Genomic DNA, 21,793 nt, shown 5'->3' with positions numbered 1-21,793 from the left:
CCGTCTGCTTAGAAGCAGGAGCACCCAGCTTGTTGGGTGCATACAGGATAAACAGCGAATCAGATTTCCTGACTCCAGCCGTCCTGGAAACATATTTTCAGGGCCCTGACTACGTCCAGCAACTTGGAATCCTCCAAGTCCCTAGTAGCCGCAGGCACCACAATAGGCTGGTTTAAGTGAAATGCTGAAACCACCTTAGGGAGAAATTGAGGACGAGTCCTCAATTCTGCCCTGTCCGTATGAAAAATTAGGTAAGGGCTTTTATAGGATAAAGCCGCCAATTCTGAGACACGCCTGGCTGAAGCCAGGGCTAACAGCATTACCACTTTCCATGTGAGATATTTTAAGTCCACAGTGGTGAGTGGTTCAAACCAATGTGATTTTAGGAATCCCAAAACTACATTGAGATCCCAAGGTGCCACTGGAGGCACAAAAGGAGGCTGTATATGCAGTACTCCCTTGACAAACGTCTGAACTTCAGGAACAGAAGCCAGTTCTTTTTGGAAGAATATTGACAGGGCCGAAATTTGAACCTTAATGGACCCTAATTTGAGGCCCATAGACAGTCCTGTTTGCAGGAAATGCAGGAAACGACCCAGTTGAAATTCCTCTGTAGGGGCCTTCCTGGCCTCGCACCACGCAACATATTTTCGCCAAATACGGTGATAATGTTGTATGGTTACATCCTTCCTGGCTTTGATCAGGGTAGGGATGACTTCATCCGGAATGCCTTTTTCCTTCAGGATCCGGCGTTCAACCGCCATGCCGTCAAACGCAGCCGCGGTAAGTCTTGGAACAGACATGGTCCCTGATGGAGCAGGTCCTTTCTTAGAGGTAGAGGCCACGGGTCTTCCGTGAGCATCTCTTGAATTTCCGGGTACCAAGTCCTTCTTGGCCAATCCGGAGCCACGAGTATAATCTTTACTCCTCTCCTTCTTATGATTCTCAGTACTTTTGGTATGAGAGGAAGAGGAGGGAACACATACACTGACTGGTACACCCACGGTGTTACCAGAGCGTCCACAGCTATTGCCTGAGGGTCCCTTGACCTGGCGCAATATCTGTCCAGTTTTTTGTTGAGGCGGGACGCCATCATGTCCACCTTTGGTTTTTCCCAACGGTTCACAATCATGTGGAAGACTTCTGGGTGAAGTCCCCCCTCCCCCGGGTGAAGATCGTGTCTGCTGAGGAAGTCTGCTTCCCAGTTGTCCACTCCCGGAATGAACACTGCTGACAGTGCTATCACATGATTTTCCGCCCAGCGAAGAATCCTTGCCACTTCCATCATTGCCCTCCTGCTTCTTGTGCCGCCCTGTCTGTTTACGTGGGCGACTGCCGTGATGTTGTCCGACTGGATCAACACCGGCTGACCCTGAAGCAGAGGTCTTGCCTGACTTAGGGCATTGTAAATGGCCCTTAGTTCCAGGATATTTATGTGAAGTGACGTTTCCATGCTTGACCACAAGCCCTGGAAATTTCTTCCCTGTGTGACTGCTCCCCAGCCTCTCAGGCTGGCATCCGTGGTCACCAGGACCCAATCCTGAATGCCGAATCTGCGGCCCTCTAGGAGATGAGCACTCTGTAACCACCACAGGAGAGACACCCTTGTCCTTGGAGACAGGGTTATCCGCTGATGCATTTGAAGATGCGATCCGGACCATTTGTCCAGCAGATCCCACTGAAAAGTTCTTGCGTGGAATCTGCCGAATGGAATCGCTTCGTAAGAAGCCACCATCTTTCCCAGGACCCTTGTGCATTGATGTACTGACACTTGGCTTGGTCTTAGGAGGTTCCTGACTAGGTCGGATAACTCCTTGGCTTTCTCCTCCGGGAGAAACACCTTTTTCTGTACTGTGTCCAGAATCATCCCTAGGAACAGCAGACGTGTCGTCGGAATCAGCTGCGATTTTGGAATATTTAGAATCCATCCGTGCTGTCGTAGTACTACTTGAGATAGTGCTACTCCGACCTCTAACTGTTCTCTGGACCTTGCCCTTATCAGGAGATCGTCCAAGTAAGGGATAATTAAGACGCCTTTTCTTCGAAGAAGAATCATCATTTCGGCCATTACCTTGGTAAAGACCCGGGGTGCCGTGGACAATCCAAACGGCAGCGTCTGAAACTGATAGTGACAGTTCTGTACCACAAACCTGAGGTACCCTTGGTGAGAAGGGCAAATTGGGACATGGAGGTAAGCATCCTTGATGTCCAGAGACACCATATAGTCCCCTTCTTCCAGGTTCGCTATCACTGCTCTGAGTGACTCCATCTTGAACTTGAACCTTTTTATGTAAGTGTTCAAGGATTTCAGATTTAAAATGGGTCTCACCGAGCCGTCCGGCTTCAGTACCACAAACAGCGTGGAATAATACCCCTTTCCCTGTTGTAGGAGGGGTACCTTGATTATCACCTGCTGGGAATACAGCTTGTGAATGGCTTCCAATACCGCCTCCCTGTCGGGGGGAGACGTTGGTAAAAGCAGACTTCAGGAACCGGCGAGGGGGAGACGTCTCGAATTCCAATTTGTACCCCTGAGATACTACCTGCAGGATCCAGGGGTCCACTTGCGAGTGAGCCCACTGCGCGCTGAATGAGACGGGCCCCCACCGTGCCTGAGTCCGCTTGTAAGGCCCCAGCGTCATGCTGAGGACTTGGCAGAAGCGGGGGAGGGCTTCTGTTCGTGGGAAGAGGCTGTTTGCTGCAGTCTTTTTCCCCTTCCTCTGCCCCGGGGCAGATATGAGTGGCCTTTTGCCCGCTTGCCCTTATGGGGACGAAAGGACTGAGCCTGAAAAGACGGTATCTTTTTCTGCTGCGAGGTGACTTGGGGTAAAAAGGTGGATTTTCCAGCCGTTGCCGTGGCCACCAGGTCCGATAGACCGACCCCAAATAACTCCTCCCCTTTATACGGCAATACTTCCATATGCCGTTTGGAATCCGCATCCCCTGACCACTGTCGCGTCCATAATCCTCTTCTGGCAGAAATGGACATCGCACTTACTCTTGATGCCAGAGTGCAAATATCCCTCTGTGCATCTCGCATATATAGAAATGCATCCTTTAAATGCTCTATAGTCAATAATATATTGTCCCTGTCCAGGGTATCAATATTTTCAGTCAGGGAATCCGACCAAGCCACCCCAGCACTGCACATCCAGGCTGAGGCGATTGCTGGTCGCAGTATAATACCAGTATGTGTGTATATACTTTTAAGGATATTTTCCAGCTTCCTATCAGCTGGTTCCTTGAGGGCGGCCGTATCAGGAGACGGTAACGCCACTTGTTTTGATAAGCGTGTGAGCGCCTTATCTACGCTAGGGGGTGTTTCCCAACGCGCCCTAACCTCTGGCGGGAAAGGGTATAATGCCAATAATTTTTTAGAAATTAGCAGTTTTTTATCGGGGGAAACCCACGCTTCATCACACACCTCATTTAATTCATCTGATTCAGGAAAAACTACGGGTAGTTTTTTCACACCCCACATAATACCCTTTTTTGTGGTACTTGTAGTATCAGAAATGTTCAAAACCTCCTTCATTGCCGTGATCATGTAACGTGTGGCCCTACTGGAAAATACGTTTGTTTCCTCACCGTCGACACTGGAGTCAGTGTCCGTGTCAGTGTCTGTATCGACCTGAGGTAACGGGCGTTTTATAGCCCCTGACGGTGTTTGAGACGACTGTACAGGTATTAACTGATTTGCCGGCTGTCTCATGTCGTCAACAGTCTTTTGTAAAGTGCTGACACTATCACGTAATTCTTTCCATAAGACCATCCAGTCAAGTGTCGACTCCCTAGGGGGTGACATCACTAACACAGGCAATTGCTCCGCCTCCACACCATTTTCCTCCTCATACATGTCGACACAGCGTACCGACACACAGCACACACACGGGGAATGCTCTGACAGAGGACAGGACCCCACTAGCCCTTTGGGGAGACAGAGGGAGAGTTTGCCAGCACACACCAGAGCGCTATATATATATATATATATATATATATATATATATATATATATATATATATATATATATATATATATATATATATACACACACACACACACACACACACACAGGGATAACCTTATATAAGTGTTTTTCCCTAATATAGCTGCTGTATATATTAATATGCCAATTTAGTGCCCCCCCTCTCTTGTTTTACCCTGTTTCTGTAGTGCAGGACTGCAGGGGAGAGTCAGGGAGCCTTCCTCCAACGGAGCTGTGAGGAAAAAATGGCGCTTGTGTGCTGAGGAGATAGGCCGCCGAAAAAGGGGCGGAGCCTTTCTCCCGCTTTTTTGTGGAAAACTGGCAGGGGTTAAAATACATCCATATAGCCCAGGAGCTATATGTGATGTATTTTTAGCCATTTAAGGTATTTTCATTGCGTCCCAGGGCGCCCCCCCCCAGCGCCCTGCACCCTCAGTGACCGGAGTGTGAAGTGTGCTGAGAGCAATGGCGCACAGCTGCGGTGCTGTGCGCTACCTTATTGAAGACAGGACGTCTTCTGCCGCCGATTTTCCGGACCTCTTCACTCTTCTGGCTCTGTAAGGGGGCCGGCGGCGCGGCTCCGGGACCCATCCATGGCTGGGCCTGTGATCGTCCCTCTGGAGCTAATGTCCAGTAGCCTAAGAAGCCCAATCCACTCTGCACGCAGGTGAGTTCGCTTCTTCTCCCCTTAGTCCCTCGATGCAGTGAGCCTGTTGCCAGCAGGTCTCACTGAAAATAAAAAAACCTATTTAAACTTTTACTCTAAGCAGCTCAGGAGAGCCACCTAGATTGCACCCTTCTCGTTCGGGCACAAAATCTTAACTGAGGCTTGGAGGAGGGTCATAGGGGGAGGAGCCAGTGCACACCAGCTAGTCCTAAAGCTTTTACTTTGTGCCCAGTCTCCTGCGGAGCCGCTATTCCCCATGGTCCTTTCGGAGTCCCCAGCATCCACTAGGACGTTAGAGAAATAAGATTTTAAACCTACCGGTAAATCTTTTTCTCTTAGTCCGTAGAGGATGCTGGGCGCCCGTCCCATTGCGGACTTCATTCTGCAAGACTTGTATATAGTTATTGCTTGCACAAGGGTTTTTTGTTGCAGTTGTGAAGTCCGCACTGGGACGGGCGCCCAGCATTCTCTACGGACTAGGAGAAAAAGATTTACCGGTAGGTTTAAAATCTTATTTTCTCTTACGTCCTAGAGGATGCTGGGGACTCCGTAAGGACCATGGGAATTATACCAAAGCTCCAGACCAGGCGGGAGAGTGCGGATGACTCTGCAGCACCGATTGAGCAAACATGAGGTCCTCATCAGCCAGGGTATCAAACTTGTAGAACTTTGCAAAGGTGTTTGAACCCGACCAAGTAGCTGCTCGGCAAAGTTGTAATGCCGAGACACCTCGGGCAGCCGCCCAAGAAGAGCCCACCTTCCTAGTGGAATGGACCTTTACCGAATTTGGGAACGGCAATCCAGCCGTAGCATGAGCCTGCTGAATCGTGTTACAGATCCAGCGAGCAATAGTCTGCTTTGAAGCAGGAGCGCCAACCTTGTTGGCTGCATACAGGACAAACAGGGCCTCTGTTTTCCTAACCCGAGCCGTTCTGGCCGGTTCCGGTATGAATGGTCGACCATGTTATGGTCGACAGTCATTAGGTCGACCACTATTGGTCGACATTGACATGGTCGACATGAAAAGGTCGACATGAGTTTTTTTTTTTTGTTTTTTTTTGGTGTAGTTTTTTGCGTAAAGTGACTGGGAACCCCAATTAGTGCACAGCATCCCCTCGCATGGCTCGCTTCGCTCGACATGCTTCGGGCATGGTGCCTTCGCTCCGCTACTGCTTCGCTCGGCACACTTTACCGTTCCAATCGTAGTCCATGTGGATCGTAAAGTATGGAAAAGTTCCCCAAAAGAAAAAAAAAAAAAAAAAAAAAAAAGTAAAAAAAAAACACAAAAACTCATGTCGACCTTTTCATATGTCGACCATTTTCATGCGTCGACCATGTGTCCATGTCGACCATGTCAATGTCGACCAATAGTGGTCGACCTAATGACTGTCGACCATAACATGGTCGACCATGTGAACGGATACCGTTCTGGCCACATACATTTTCAATGCCCTGACCACATCCAGGGACGCGGAATCCTCCACGTCCCTTGTAGCCACATGCACCACAATAGGTTGGTTCATATGAAAAGAAGAAACCACCTTAGGCAAAAATTGAGGACGAGTCCGCAACTCAGCTCTATCCACATGGAAAATCAGATAAGGGCTTTTGTGAGACAAAGCCGCCAACTCAGACACTCGCCGTGCCGAAGCCAAGGCCAACAACATGACCACTTTCCAAGTGAGATACTTCAATTCAACTGTTTGAAGAGGCTCAAACCAGTGAGACTTAAGGAAACGTAACACCACGTTAAGGTCCCATGGTGCCACCGGAGGCACTAAAGGAGGCTGGATATGCCGCACCCCTTTCACAAAAGTCTGGACTCCTGGAAGAGAAGCCAATTCCTTTTGAAAGAAAATGGATAGGGCCAAAATCTGAACCTTAATGGAGCCTAATTTTAGGCCCAAACTCACTCCAGTTTGCAGGAAGTGAAGAAAACGGCCCAGATGAAATTCTTCCGGAGGAGCAGTCCTGGCTTCGCACCAAGACACATACTTCCTCCATATACGGTGATAATGTTTCGCTGTCACCTCCTTCCTAGCCTTTATCAGAGTAGGAATGACCTCATCCGGAATGCCCTTCTCCGCTAGGATCCTACGTTCAACCGCCATGCCGTCAAACGCAGACGCGGTACGTCCTGGAACAGACAAGGCCCTTGTTGTAACAGGTCTTCCCTGAGAGGAAGAGGCCAAGGATCCTCTGTGAGCATTTCCTGCAGATCCGGATACCAGGCCCTTCGAGGCCAATCTGGAGCAATGAGAATTGTCTGTACACCTCTTCGTCTTATGATTCTCAGTATTTTTTGAGATGAGAGGAAGAGGAGGGAACACATAGGCCCTCATTCCGAGTTGTTTGCTCGTTATTTTTCTTCGCATCGGTGCAATTTTCTGCTAACTGCGCATGCGCAATGTTCGCACTGCGGCTGCGTCAAGTAAATTTGCTAAGAAGTTTGGTATTTTACTCACGGCATTACAAGGTTTTTTCTTTGTTCTGGTGATCGGAGTGTGATTGACAGGAAGTGGGTGTTTCTGGGAGTGTGTGAAAAAACGCTGCCGTTTCTGGGAAAAACACAGGAGTGGCTGGAGAAACGGGGGAGTGCCTGGGCGAACGCTGGGTGTGTTTGTGACGTCAAACCAGGAATGAAACTGACCTGAAACTGATCGCAGTGGCAGAGTAAGTGTCGAGCTACTCAGAAACTGCTAAGGATTCCACCCTATTCTCCAGGCCATTAGAAATGATTATTGCAGATGGCAACACCATAATCTTTCGTGGCTAGGCAGAATCAATGTGGTAAAAATGAACACATTACCCAAATTGCTCTATCTCCTCCAGACCTTACCAATTCGAATCCCGGACTCCTGGTTCCAGACCGTAAGATCCTTGATCCAACAATTTATTTGGCGCCGTAAGAGGCCCAGAATTGGTAGATTCGTTCTGACTCACCCGCCTAAAAAAGGTGGGTTTCAACTCCCAGATATTAAAACCTATTACCATGCAATCCTCTTAAACAGGGTCTTGGATTGGACCAGGAGTCGGGAGGTCAAACAATGGGTGGTCTTGGAGGGCCTATGTGTTCAGCTGTACCCTGAAATTTTCCCTTGGCTCCTGACCTTACCCAAACTCCTGCATCCTCACCCGACTGTTTCTCCTACGCTCTCCTTTTGGAGAGGGATAAGACGACGATCGTACATCTCCTCTGTCTTTGGCCCCCTTACCTCCTTTTTGAGCAACCCGACTTTCCCACCTGGCCTCTCTCTGGGGTATTACCAAAACTGGGCGCTGGAGGGACTTTTTAGGGTAGGTCAGCTAGTTCACCCGTCCGGGATTAAGCAATTCTCGGAGATTCGAGCAAAATGGGAGATCCCGCAGGCAGACTTCTGGAAGTTCTTACAGGTTCGACACTTCCTATACACGGATAATATATACCGTCAGGCGTCCCGGGAGCTGACCACATTTGAAAAGATGTGTATTGCGCCCCTAAACCCCGTACATACTGTGTCTACCTTGTATAAGCTCCTGTGTGCGTCTGACTCCTTGACCCCTCCTCTTTTCACCCAGAAATGGGAAAGAGATCTGAACATCTCACTCTCAGACAGGGATTGGGACTCTATTTTTCTTAAAGCCCATAGGAGTTCCATATGCATACAGGTCAGAGAAACACAATATAAGATTCTGATGAGATGGTACAGGCACCCTACCCTCCTCCACGCCATTTCCCCATCTAACTCTCCTGCCTGCTGGAGATGCCATAAAGACCTAGGCTCTTCGTTGCACATCTGGTGGACCTGTCCCCTTATTAAAACTTTCTGGGGTGATGTAATTTCCATTTCCGGTGTTATCCTACATGCTCCTGTCCCATCTGACCAGGCTTTTTGGTTGTTGAACCATTCCACTACCCCACTCTCTACCTATAAGTCATCTCTACTACGACACCTTGGCAATGCCGCACGGGTGGTAATTCCCACTCTGTGGATGGTCCTCTAGTCCTCCTACACGGTATACCTGGTTCTCCAGACTAGACTATTACATGAATATGGAAGATATATTACTGAGTGCTGGGGATAGACGGTCCGAGGTTATTGCTACGTGGGTGCCTTGGATAAAATATAAGACCTCTGAGTCGTACAAGACTTGTATTTCTTCTATGAAATGAGATGGGAGGTGGGAGCCTATTTGTTGTTTGTTATCCGGCATCTGTCCCGGGCTAACATGTTTGAATATATCGGTTCATGTTGCATATTCTTCCCTCCTCTTCTCTGCATTCTCGGCTCGGTCACCTTTCTTCTCTGTTATTTTCCTTTTTCTCGTTCTGTATCTGTGTTCTTTTAATGTTCCTTATCTCAAAAATGTTAGTGCAGACTTTGGATATATTGAACACACGGCTACAATTTTGTTTATGTACGACACTTTATTATGCCGTTGACTGTTGACGTGTTCATACGTGTTTACATGTTGGTACAAGTCTGTATTCTTTTCAATAAAAACAGATTATACAAAAAAAAAAAAAAAAAAAAAAAAAAAAAAAAAGAAGAAACTGCTAAGAAATCTCTATTCGCAATTTTGCGAATCTTTCGTTCGCAATTCTGCTAATCTAAGATTCACTCCCAGAGTGCGGCGGCTTAGAGTGTGCACTGCTGCGAAAAGCGGCTAGCGAGCGAACAACTCAGAATGAGGGCCATAGACCGACTGAAACACCCACGGTGTCACCAGTGTGTCCACTGCAACCGCCTGAGGGTCCCTTGACCTGGCGCAATATCTCGGAAGTTTCCTGTTGAGGCGTGATGCCATCATGTCTATTTGAGGCAGACCCCACTGACTTGCAATTTCTGCGAAGACTTCCTGATGAAGTCCCCACTCCCCGGGATGCAGATCATGCAAGCTTAGGAAGTCTGCTTCCCAGTTGTCCACTCCCGGAATGAAGACTGCTGTCTGAGCGCTGACATGACTCTCCGCCCATCGAAGAATCTTTGAGGCTTCTGCCATTGCGACTCCGCTCCTTGTGCCGCCTTGGCGGTTTACATGAGCCACTGCTGTGATGTTGTCTGACTGAATCAGAACCGGTAGACCTCGAAGTAAGGTCTCTGCTTGCCGAAGGCCGTAGTATATGGCCCTTAATTCCAGCACATTTATGTGCAGACAAGCTTCCTGGCTTGACCACAGACCCTGGAAGTTTCTTCCCTGCGTGACTGCTCCCCAGCCTCGGAGGCTCGCGTCCGTGGTTACCAGAACCCAGTCCTGAATGCAGAACCTGCAACCCTCTAGAACAGTGATTTTCAACCTTTTTTTACTCGCGGCACACCGAACAATATTTTAAAATTGCCAAGGCACACCATCAGTTCCCCACAGTAAAACAAAAATCCACACATACATTGGCCTACACAGAAAAAACAATCACATTGCTCCCCACATAAATCATGTTGCTCAATACATAAATCCGATTGCTCCCCACATAAATTAATCACATTGCTCCCCACATGAATCCTATTGCTCCCCACATGAATTATTCATATTATTTCACCCCATAAATCCTTATTCTCCCCACATAAATCCTATTGCTCCCCACAGGAGAAGTAACATAACAAATATTATCCCCTACCGGTCAGCTGTCCTCCTCCCTGTCCCTCAGTGGCGAGGGTTGTTCATAGTGGAGTGCTGCGAATACTGAGCAGCGGGTGGTCGGGTAGGTGTGGATGTGGGTAGGCAGGGAAAGCTGTGAATGCAGGCAGGAACTGGAAGATGTGTATGCAGGCGGGTGGGCTGGCTGCGTAGTGAGACGCGGTGGCTGTGACCTATGATATCACACTGCGCGTCTTCAAGGCATAGGTCACGACCGGGGCATGACTGATCCTCTAAGAAGATCCCGGGCCAACAGTTCACTCTGAAGGTGCAGGAAGCTGCTCTGGCTCCGCGGCACACCTTGCAACTGGTCGGGGCACACTAGTGTGCCACGGCACACTGGTTGAAAAAGCCTGCTCTAGAAGGTGAGCACTCTGCAGCCACCACAAGAGAGATACCCTGGCCCTGGGGGACAGGCTGATCATTTGATGAATCTGTAGATGTGATCCGGACCACTTGTCCAGAAGGTCCCATTGAAAAGTCCTCGCATGGAACCTGCCGAATGGAATGGCCTCGTAAGACGCCACCATTTTTCCCAGAACTCGAGTGCAGTGATGCACAGACACCCTTTCTGGCTTCAACAGGTCCCTGACCAAGTCCTGAAGTTCCTGGGCCTTTTCCATCGGGAGAAAGACCATCTTTTGTTCCGTGTCCAGAATCATGACTAAGAAAGGCAATCGGGTCGTTGAAACTAACTGTGACTTCGGGAGATTGAGAATCCAGCCGTGCTGTTGCAACACCCTCAGGGAGAGTGATATGCTGTTCTCTCGATCTCCGTCCAAGTATGGGATAATTGTGACACCCTGCTTGCGCAGGAGCACCATCATTTCTGCCATTAATTTGGTAAAAATCCTCGGGGCCGTGGAAAGCCCAAACGGCAAACGTCTGAAATTGGTAATGACAATCCTGCACAACAACCCTCAGGAACACCTGATATGGTGGATATATGGGGACATGAAGGTATGCATCCTTTATGTCTAGGGACACCATATAATCCCCCCCCTTCCAGGCTGGCGATGACCGCTCTGAGCGATTCCATCTTGAACTTGAACCTCTTTAAGTATAGGTTTAAGGATTTTAAATTCAGAATGGGTCTGACCGAACCGTCCGGCTTCGGGACCACAAACAGGGTTGAATAATAGCCCATCCCTTGCTGAAGCAGGGGAACTTTGACCACCACTTGTTGAAGGCACAATTTTTGAATTGCCGCTAAAACTACCTCCCTCTCCGGATAAGAAGCCGGCAGCGCCGATTTGAAAAACCGGCGAGGAGGCACCTCTTCGAATTCCAGCCTGTACCCCTGGGAAACAATGTCTATTGCCCAGGGATCCACCTGAGAGTGAACCCAGACATGGCTGAAAAGTCGAAGATGTGCCCCCACTGGGGCGGGCTCCCTCAACGCAGCCCCAGCGTCATGTGGTGGATTTAGTAGAAGCCGGGGAGGACTTCTGTTCCTGGGAACTGGCTGTAGCTGGCAGCTTTTTCCCCTTGCCCTTACCTCTGGCATGAAAGGTAGATCCCCGAGCTCTCTTGGATTTATGCGACCGAAAGGACTGCATCTGATAATGTGGCGCTTTCTTAGGCTGTGAGGAAACATAAGGTAAAAAATTTGATTTACCTGCAGTAGCTGTGGAAACTAGGTCCGTGAGACCTTCCCCAAACAATTCCTCACCTTTGTAAGGCAAAACCTCCATATGCCGTTTCGAGTCGGCATCACCCGTCCACTGTCGGGCCCACAGGGCTCGCCTGGCAGAAATCGCCATAGCGTTCGCTCTGGAACCCAGTATGCCCACATCCCTCTGAGCATCTCTCATATAAAGGACCACATCCTTAATATGACCCAGGGTCAATAAAATAGTTTCCTTATCCATCGTATCAATATCAGCAGATAAGGTATCAGTCCACGCTATTACAGCACTACAAACCCAAGCCGACGCTATTGGCGGTCTGAGTAATGTACCAGTATGTGTAAATTGACTTCAAGGTAGTCTCCTGCTTGCGATCAGCAGGATCCCTGAGGGTTGCGGTATCCTGAGACGGCAGCGCCACCTTTTTGGAAAGGAGTGTCAACGCTTTGTCCACCCTTGGGGAGGATTCCCACCGTATCCTGTCCTTAATCAGGAAAGGATACGCCATAAGAATCCTTTTGGGAATCTGCAGTTTCTTGTCTGGAGTTTCCCCAAGCACTCTCAAATAACTCATTTAGTTCATATGAAGGGGGAAAAGTAACCTCAGGCTTCTTTTCTTTAAACATGTGGACCCTCGTGTTAGGTACAGAGGGGTCATCTGTGATATGTAGCACATCCCTTCTAGCAATAATCATATAATGAATACTTTTAGCCAATTTTGGCTGCAACCTCGCATCATCATAGTCGACACTGGAGTCAGAATCCGTGTCGGTATCAGTGTCTACTACTGGAGAAAGTGGGCGTTTTTGAGACCCAGAAGGCCCCTGTGACATAGGAAAAGGCAGGGTATGACCCCCTGTACATTCCCTGGACTCTGCTTTGTCCAACCGTTTGTGCAATAAATTCACATTTGCATTTAAAATATTCCACATATCCAACCAGTCAGGTGTCACCACACTCATCCCCAGAAGAGCCTTCCGCTTCAGACATGCCAACACGCACGTACCGACACCCCACACACTCAGGGAAATCTCTAATCTGGAGACAGTTCCCCCACAAGGCCCTATGGAGAGACAGAGAGAGTCTGCCAGCACACACCCAGCGCCAATAACCTTGGTAAAAAAATACCCAGATAAAGCGCTTTTTATTATATATATGTACTGCGCCAAATAAGTGCTCCCCCCCCCCTTCTTTAAAAAACCTCTGTCACCGGTGATCAGCAGGGGAGAGTCCGGGGAGCCAGCTTCTCAGCGTGTGCTGTGGAGGAAAATGGCGCTGGTGAGTGCTGAGGGACAAGCTCCGCCCCCTCACCGGCGGGCTTCGGTCCCGCTCTATTTTAAACAAACTGGCGGGGATCTCTTAAATATACCACAACCAAGTGTATATACAGTATTTAGCAAGACCCAGAGGTTTTAACATTGCTGCCCAGGGCGCCCCCCCTGCGCCCAACAGTGTGCGCTGTGTGTGTTCTGTGTGGGAGCAATGGCGTGCAGCGTTACCGCTGCGCATTACCTCAGTGAAGCTCTGAAGTCTTCTATCTTCTCATACTCACCCGGCTTCTATCTTCCGGCTCTGCGAGGAGGACGGCGGCGCGGCTCGGGGACGAACCGCGAGGGGAGACCTGCGTTCTGACTCCCTCCTTGAACTAATGGTGTCCAGTAGCCTAAGAAGCAGAGCCTAACATTTAAGTAGGTCTGCTTCTCTCTCCTCAGTCCCACGATGCAGGGAGACTGTTGCCAGCAGGTCTCCCTGAACATAAAAAACCTAACAAAATACTTTTATTCCAGGAAGCTCAGGAGAGCTCCCTGTAGTGCACCCAGTCTCCTCTGGGCACAGTATTAAACTGAGGTCTGGAGGAGGGGCATAGAGGGAGGAGCCAGTGCACACCCATACCTAAAGTTCTTTTTAGTGCCCATGTCTCCTGCAGAGCCCGTCTATTCCCCATGGTCCTTACGGAGTCCCCAGCATCCTCTAGGACGTAAGAGAAATAAGAATTTACTTACCGATAATTCTATTTCTCGGAGTCCGTAGTGGATGCTGGGGTTCCTGAAAGGACCATGGGGAATAGCGGCTCCGCAGGAGACAGGGCACAAAAGTAAAGCTTTTACAGGTCAGGTGGTGTGTACTGGCTCCTCCCCCTATGACCCTCCTCCAGACTCCAGTTAGGTACTGTGCCCGGACGAGCGTACACAATAAGGGAGGATTTTGAATCCCGGGTAAGACTCATACCAGCCACACCAATCACACCGTACAACTTGTGATCTAAACCCAGTTAACAGTATGATAACAGAGGAGCCTCTGAAAGATGGCTTCCTAAACAATAACCCGAATTAGTTAACAATAACTATGTACAAGTATTGCAGATAATCCGCACTTGGGATGGGCGCCCAGCATCCACTACGGACTCCGAGAAATAGAATTATCGGTAAGTAAATTCTTATTTTCTCTATCGTCCTAAGTGGATGCTGGGGTTCCTGAAAGGACCATGGGGATTATACCAAAGCTCCCAAACGGGCGGGAGAGTGCGGATGACTCTGCAGCACCGAATGAGAGAACTCCAGGTCCTCCTTTGCCAGGGTATCAAATTTGCAAAAATTTACAAACGTGTTCTCCCCTGACCACGTAGCTGCTCGGCAGAGTTGTAATGCCGAGACCCCTCGGGCAGCCGCCCAAGATGAGCCCACCTTCCTTGCGGAATGGGCCTTAACAGATTTAGGCTGTGGCAGGCCTGCCACAGAATGTACAAGTTGAATTTTGTTACAAATCCAACGAGCAATCGACTGCTTAGAAGCAGGTGCACCCAACTTGTTGGGTGCATACAGTATAAACAGCGAGTCAGATTTTCTGACTCCAGCCGTCCTTTAAATGTATATTTTTAAGGCTCTGACAACGTCCAACAACTTGGAGTCCTTCAAGTCGTCTGTAGCCGCAGGCACTACAATAGGCTGGTTCAGGTGAAACGCTGATACCACCTTAGGGAGAAAATGCGGACGCGTCCGCAGCTCTGCCCTATGTCGAATGGAAAATTAAATAAGTGCTTTTATAAAACAAAGCCGCCAGTTCAGATACTCTCCCGGCCGAAGCCAGGGCCAGTAACAGTCACTTTCCATGTGAGATATTTCAAATCCACATTCTTTAGTGGTTCAAACCAATTGGATTTGAGGAAATCTAAAACTACATTTAGATCCCACGGTGCCACCTTAGGCACCACAGGAGGCTGTATATGCAGTACTCCTTTGATAAAAATCTGGACCTTAGGGACCGAGGCCAATTCTTTTTGGAAGAATATTGATAGGGCTGAAATTTGAACCTTAATAGATCCCAATTTGAGACCCAAAGACAATCCTGATTGCAGGAAATGTAGGAAAACGACCCAGTTGAAATTCCTCCATCGGAGCACTCCGCTGCTCGCACCACGCAACATATTTTCGCCCAATACGGCGATAAAGCTTCGCGGTGACTTCCTACCTTGCCTTTATCAAGGTAGGAATGACTTCTTCTGGAATGCCTTTTCCTTTTAGGATCTGGCATTCAAACGCCATGCCGTCAAACGCAGCCGCGGTAAGTCTTGAAAAAGACAAGGACCCTGCTGAAGCAGGTCCCTTCTCAGAAGTAGAGGCCACGGATCGTCCGTGACCATCTCTTGAAGTTCCGGGTACCAAGTCCTTCTTGGCCAATCCGGAGCCACTAGTCTTACTCCTCTTTGCCGTATAATCCTCAATACCTTTGGTATGAGAGGCAGAGGAGGAAACACATATACCGACTGGTACACCCAAGGTGTTACCAGCGCGTCCACAGCTATTGCCTGCGGATCTCTTGACCTGGCGCAATACCTGTCCAGTGTTTTGTTGAGGCGAGACGCCATCATGTCCACCATTGGTTTTACCCAACGGTTTAATAGCATGTGGAAAACTTCTGGATGAAGTCCCCACTCTCCCGGGTGAAGGTCGTGTCTGCTGAGGAAGTCTGCTTCCCAGTTGTCCACGCCCGGGATGAATACTGCTGACAGTGCTATCACGTGATTCTCCGCCCAGCGAAGGATCCTGGCAGCTTCTGCCATTGCCCTCCTGCTTCTTGTGCCGCCCTGTCTGTTTACATGGGCGACTGCCGTGATGTTGTCCGACTGGATCAACACCGGTCTTCCTTGAAGCAGAGGTTCCGCCTGGCTTAGAGCATTGTAGATTGCTCTTAGTTCCAGAATGCTTATGTGAAGAGACTTTTTCAGGCTCGACCACACTCCCTGGAAATTTTTTCCCTGTGTGACTGCTCCCCAGCCTCTCAGGCTGGCATCCGTGGTCACCAGGATCCAATCCTGCATGCCGAATCTGCGGCCCTCCAATAGATGAGCCTCCTGCAACCACCACAGAAGGGATACCCTTGTCCTCGGCGACAGGGTTATCCGCAGGTGCATCTGAAGATGCGACCCTGACCATTTGTCCAGCAGCTCCCTTTGCATGGAATCTGCCGAAAGGGATTGCTTCGTAAGAAGCTACCATTTTTTCCCAGGACTCTTGTGCATTGATGTACAGACACCTTTCCTGGTTTTAGGAGGTTCCTGACCAGGTCAGATAACTCCTTGGCTTTTTCTTCGGGAAGAAAAACCTTTTTCTGAACTGTGTCCAGAATCATCCCCAGGAACAGCAGACGAGTTGTCGGCATTAATTGGGATTTTGGAATATTCAGAATCCATCCGTGCTGCTTTAGCACCTCTTGAGATAGTGCTAAACCCATCTCTAGCTGTTCTCTGGACCTTGCCCTTATTAGGAGATCGTCCAAGTATGGGATAATTAATACGCCTTTTCTTCGAAGAAGAAATATTATCTCGGCCATTACCTTTGTAAAGACCCGAGGTGCCGTGGACAAACCAAACGGCAGCGTCTGAAACTGATAGTGACAGTTTTGTACAACGAACCTGAGGTACCCCTGGTGTGAGGGGTAATTGGAACGTGGAGATACGCATCCTTGATGTCCAAGGATACCATAAAGTCCCCTTCTTCCAGGTTCGCTATCACTGCTCTGAGTGACTCCATCTTGAACTTGAACTTCTTTATGTACAGGTTCAAGGACTTCAGATTTAGAATAGGCCTTACCGAGCCATCCGGCTTCGGTACCACAAAAAGAGTGGAATAATACCCCTTCCCTTGTTGTAGAAGAGGTACCTTGACTATCACCTGCTGAGAATACAGCTTGTGAATGGCTTCCAAAACCGTCTCCCTTTCTGAGGGGGACGTTGGTAAAGCAGACTTCAGGAAACGGCGAGGTGGCTCTGTCTCTAATTTCAACCTGTACCCCTGAGATATTATCTGCAGGATCCAGGGATTTACCTGCGAGTGAGCCCACTGCGCGCTGTAATTTTTGAGACGACCGCCTACCGCCCCCGAGTCCGCTTGCGAAGCCCCAGCGTCATGCTGAGGCTTTTGTAGAAGCCGGGGAGGGCTTCTGTTCCTGGGAAGGAGCTGCCTGTTGCTGTCTCTTCCCTCGTCCTCTGCCTCGTGGCAGATATGAATAGCCCTTTGCTCTCTTATTTTTAAAGGAATGAAAGGGCTGCGGTTGAAAGGTCGGTGCCTTTTTCTGTTGGAGAGTGACTTGAGGTAGAAAGGTGGATTTCCCGGCCGTAGCCGTGGCCACCAAATCCGATAGACCGACCCCAAATAACTCCTCTACGCATCGCCTGTCCACTGTCGTGTCCATAAAGCTCTTCTGGCCGAAATGGACATAGCACTTACCCGTGATGCCAGTGTGCAGATATCTCTCTGTGCATCACGCATATAAAGAAATGCATCCTTTATTTGTTCTAACGACAGTAAAATATTGTCCCTGTCCAGGGTATCAATATTTTCGATCAGGGACTCTGACCAAACTACCCCAGCACTGCACATCCAGGCAGTCGCAATAGCTGGTCGTAGTATAACACCTGCATGTGTGTATATACCTTTTTGGATATTTTCCATCCTCCTATCTGATGGATCTTTAAGTGCGGCCGTCTCAGGAGAGGGTAACGCCACTTGTTTTGATAAGCGTGTTAGCGCTTTGTCCACCCTAGGAGGTGTTTCCCAGCGCTCCCTAACCTCTGGCGGGAAAGGGTATAAAGCCAATAACTTCTTTGAAATTAGCAGTTTTTAATCGGGGCACCCCACGCTTCATCACACACGTCATTTAATTCTTCTGATTCGGTAAAAACTACTGGTAGTTTTTTCACACCCCACATAATACCCTGTTTAGTGGTACCTGTAGTATCAGCTAAATGTAACATCTCCTTTATTGCCAAAATCATATAACGTGTGGCCCTACTGGAAAATACGGTTGATTTGTCACCTTCACCACCGGAATCAGTGCCTGTGTCTGGGTCTGTGTCGACCGACTGAGGCAAGGGGCGTTTTACAGCCCCTGACGGTGTTAGAGGCGCCTGGACAGGCACTAATTGAGTGTCCGGCCGCCTCATGTCGGCAAACGACTGCTTAAGCGAGTTGACGCTATCCCGTAATTCCACAAATAAAGGCATCCATTCTGGTGTCGACCCCCTAGGAGGTGACATCCTCATATTTGGCAATTGCTCCGCCTCCACACCAATAACGTCCTCATACATGTCGACACACACGTACCGACACACAGCAGACACACAGGGAATGCTCTATACGAAGACAGGACCCACTAGCCCTTTGGGGAGACAGAGGGAGAGTCTGCCAGCACACACCAAAAAGCGCTATATATGACAGGGATAGCCTTATGATTAAGTGCTCCCTTATAGCTGCTTTTATATTAATATATATATATAGCCATTTATTTTGCCCCCCCTCTCTGTTATACCCTGTTTCTGTAGTGCAGTGCAGGGGAGAGACCTGGGAGCCTTCCTGACCAGCGGAGCTGTGACAGAAAATGGCGCCGTGTGCTGAGGAGATAGGCCCCGCCCCTTTTCCGGCGGGCTCGTCTCCCGCTATTTAGTACATTTAGGCAGGGGTAAATATCTCCATATAGCCTCTGGGGCTATATGTGAGGTATTTTTAGCCTTTTTAAAGGTTTTCATTTGCCTCCCAGGGCGCTCCCCCCCCAGCGCCCTGCACCCTCAGTGACTGCCGTGTGAAGTGTGCTGAGAGGAAAATGGCGCACAGCTGCAGTGCTGTGCGCTACCTTAAGAAGACTGCAGGAGTCTTCAGCCGCCGATTCTGGACCTCTTCTTGCTTCAGCATCTGTGAGGGGGCCGGCGGCGTGGCTCCGGTGACCATCCAGGCTGTACCTGTGATCGTCCCTCTGGAGCTTCATGTCCAGTAGCCAAGAAGCCAATCCATCCTGCACGCAGGTGAGTTCACTTCTTCTCCCCTCTGTCCCTCGTTGCAGTGATCCTGTTGCCAGCAGGACTCACTGTAAAATAAAAAACCTAAGCTAAACTCTCTAAGCAGCTCTTTATGAGAGCCACCTAGAATTGCACCCTTCTCGGCCGGGCACAAAAATCTAACTGGAGTCTGGAGGAGGGTCATAGGGGGAGGAGCCAGTACACACCACCTGACCTGTAAAAGCTTTACTTTTGTGCCCTGTCTCCTGCGGAGCCGCTATTCCCCATGGTCCTTTCAGGAACCCCAGCATCCACTTAGGACGATAGAGAAATAATATTATTAAACATGCCTGTAAATGAGGTCCTAAATATCCAATTTCCATCCAGTTTTGTTGAGGTCACTCTGGCATGCATCATTTAAAAATAGTGAATATCATCATAGTTCAACGAACAGCTAGTCCTCAAATCTACACGCTTCTATAATACAGGCAAACATACTCAACACAGCCTCTCAATGATGTTGATAGTACTGCATGAGCTTAGGCGTGCGCAGCTAATTTTATTAGGGGGTGCACCGCAGGAAGGGCGTGTCTAGAATCGCCTTTTAGACGTCTCTAGCACTGCCTTTTGGGCGTGTCTAGCCCTATTTTACATTCTCTCAGTAAAATCGCATAGCTTAATCTTATTTCTCTCTGGTTCCTAATAACGTAGATGTACACCCCAGAGAAATAAAATGAAATCAGCTGGTACTGTGTCTACTATGCCATAACCCTGAGCCCTAGCTGCCACTGCACCGTATCGCTGCTTACACTTCCCCAACCTATCCCTGACCCAGTGGCGGAACTAGCAAATGGTGAGCCGAGGAGCATATGCACCCCTTCCCCCACACACACCCCTTTCACACACACTTCCTACATCATCTACACCCTGTTTTTGAGTGGGTCAATCTGTAAAGTATGGGAGATTTAGGGGGCGTCTCTCTAATTTCTAAATCCCGCTCCTTACTGACCGAAGCCCTCCTGCGGCAGCAACCAGTTGAAACATGGCACCGGCCGTCAGCCTATCAAAGCTCTTGGTCCGGCAGCCAATCAAGAGCCACCATGGCAGGTCCGCAATCTCTGATTGGCTGGCTGCCGACGCCAAGTTTAGAACGGACACTGGCAGATCGATCTGCACGTTAGGTGGGGGCTGGACATGATTATGGGGTGCCTGTGCGCACCAGGAACTTCCCGTGCGCACGCCTATGTGCATGAATATTTACTACACTGGAGGTTTATAAATTTCACCTCATTTAATGAAAAGGTCTGCAAGCACAATACAAAGCTATGCCTTTTTTTAAAACCCATGAGTAACTTAAGTAAAACAGAGATATAGAGTAAAGCCAAAAACTCATGCATATGATAAGAGAAATTACAGCAGCCAGGATCCAGAAATGAGCAACACAGTAAGGGAGGAGGAGCAGTTCCTGACAGAAGGTGAGGGTAAGCAGTCACTAAGGGGGTTAGAGGAGAACAGTGAAGAGGGAGCAGTCAGTTGAGGGGTGCTACAGTATAACACTGATGGTGGTGCAGTCAGTAGGGTTGGGCTATGGTATAGAGGTGAAGGCAGTACATTAAGTACAGTGAGGTCAGAGTATAAAGGTGATGGTAGTGCAGTCATTAGAATGTCGGAGTATAAAGGTGAAGGTAATGCAGTAGGTAGGAGGGGTAAGGGGTGGGGGTCAAGGTATAAGGGTGATAATGTTGCAGTCAGTAGAGAGGGTTAGAATTTAAAGGTATAGTAGTGTAGCCAGTAGGGAGGTCAGTGCATGAAGTTAATAGCGGTGCAGCCAGTAGGGGGTTACAGTGTAAAGGTAATTCAGTTAGTAGGGGGTCAGAGAATAAGGGTGATGGTAAAGTCAGTAGGGGTGTGAGAGTATAAGTGGGATGATGATGCAGTCAGTAGGGGCTTATGCTGGACGTACACTATTAAATTATCTGGTAGATAATCTGCCAGATCTGACTGGTTGGAAAGAATCTCTGGTAATGGATGAGAGCAAATGACAAACAAACATTTGCTCCCAAACACTGGAAAAATGGACAAAACCTGTTGTTCAGTAGTCAGAGTCAAGGAGTGATAGGGATGCAATCAGTGGAGGAGGGGTGTAGATCATAAAAGGTCTGGACGGTGCAGTCAGTAGGGGAGGTAGGTGTATAGAGGTAGGGATGGTGCAGTAAGGGGGTTAGAGTATAGGGGTGATGGTGGTGCAGTCAGTAGGGGGTAACAGTATAAAGGTGCAGTAAGGTTAGAGTATAGGGGTGATGGTGGTGCAGTCAGTAGGGGATTAGTGTATATGGGTATGGATGGTGCAGTAAGGAGGTTAGAGTATAGGAATAATGACAGTGATGGTGGTTCAGTCAGTAGGGGGTAACAGCTTAGAGGTGAAGGGGATTACAATATGTGAGTGGTGATAGGGGTGCAGTCAGTAGGGGTAAGAGTATAGTGGTAGGGATGGTGCAGTAAGGGGTTTACAGTATAGGGATGGTGATGGTGGTGCAGTCAGCAGGGGGTTACAGTACAGAGGTGCAGTAAGCGTGTTCGAGTATATGGGTAGGGTTGGTGCTGCAGTCAGTAGGGGGTTAGAGTA

The 21,793-nt window shown here is 48.9% G+C and overlaps 1 protein-coding gene across 1 annotated transcript in view; it reads right to left on the bottom strand.

Moving 5' to 3' along the window:
• GUCD1 (guanylyl cyclase domain containing 1) overlaps nt 1-21,793 on the bottom strand; it is a 37,414-nt gene that overhangs the window by 15,101 nt on the left and 520 nt on the right. The gene's annotated exons all lie outside the window — the stretch shown is intronic.

This window comes from Pseudophryne corroboree, chromosome 1, assembly GCF_028390025.1.
Source record: "Pseudophryne corroboree isolate aPseCor3 chromosome 1, aPseCor3.hap2, whole genome shotgun sequence".
Lineage (NCBI taxonomy): Eukaryota > Metazoa > Chordata > Amphibia > Anura > Myobatrachidae > Pseudophryne > Pseudophryne corroboree.
Note: the sequence above shows the minus strand (reverse complement) of the source record. Positions and strands in the feature narration are given on the sequence as shown.